This window comes from Nymphaea colorata, unplaced genomic scaffold (assembly GCF_008831285.2).
Source record: "Nymphaea colorata isolate Beijing-Zhang1983 unplaced genomic scaffold, ASM883128v2 scaffold0649, whole genome shotgun sequence".
Lineage (NCBI taxonomy): Eukaryota > Viridiplantae > Streptophyta > Magnoliopsida > Nymphaeales > Nymphaeaceae > Nymphaea > Nymphaea colorata.
In genome coordinates, this window is record NW_022205155.1 from 14,044 (window position 1) to 15,000 (window position 957).

General features: G+C 50.3%; 1 long non-coding RNA gene across 1 annotated transcript in view; it reads left to right on the forward strand.

Annotated features, from left to right (window-relative positions):
- The first annotated feature begins 915 nt into the window (after nucleotides 1–915).
- The window catches only part of LOC116245341 (uncharacterized), a 5,229-nt gene continuing 5,187 nt past the window's right edge, over nucleotides 916–957 (forward strand). Inside the window, exon 1 of the long non-coding RNA XR_007572254.1 lies at nucleotides 916–957. This exon is cut by the window's right edge and continues 1,439 nt beyond it. This is a non-coding gene — a long non-coding RNA (uncharacterized LOC116245341).

Genomic DNA, 957 nt, shown 5'->3' on the forward strand with positions numbered 1-957 from the left:
CCTTTCGTTCACTAGAAAGCAGCCTTCTCTGTTCTTCAGCTTCAACACGGGAATAGACATCTTCAATACTAAATGATTCGTCAGAGTTAAGAATCTGACTCCTTATATTTTCAAAGTCATCATTCAGTCCGGATAAGAAAAGGAATACCCTGTTTTCCCATTTATCAGTCATATACTGCATCTGGTCGTGAGGACACCTCCATGTAATATCAGAGTGATAGTCAAGGTCCTCCCACTTAGATTTTAACGCTGCATAAAAGTCTGCAACCGAGAGAGCACCTTGTCGCAGGGAATACACATCTTTCATAAGTTGATACACACGAACTTTCCTTTTCTTTTGGCCATACATCTGCTCCAAAATAATCCACATATCCCTTGCAGTCTTCTTACGAAGAATGAGGGGTTGGATATCTGGGGACACTGAATTGACAATCCACGTTTTTACCTGGTTGTCTTCAAGAAACCATGTATCCCAAGCCAGACTATCTGCAGCAGGTTCAACCTTTCTCCCATTCACATAGGCAATGCGTCCTCGCCCAGTAATCGCAGCAGACCATCGGGAATAGTTCTCCTTGGTAAGTTGAATGGTGGTAACTTGAACCGGTACATGATCAGTCCGCGCAGACACAACATCAGGTAGATTAGTATTGACTGAAGAAGAAGACGAGTCAGCATGATCACCAGGTAGAAGTGGCTGCCAAAGAACACACACAGCAGCAGTAACCTAGAGAAGAGGGGAGATGACGCAGTCGGGGATCAACGGCGGAAGCAGAGGGCGGGGCTTGGCAGCGCGCACCGAGAACAGGCGACGGCGTCGGACGTCGGCGTCGGCAGAGGCGTCAGCAGAGACGTTGGCGTCGGCAGTCACGACACCGGCGACGCAGCAGCGGCGGGGCAGCGACGGAGGCGGTCACGGTCACGTGCGGCGACAACAGCGGCGGTCACGGTCACGGTGCG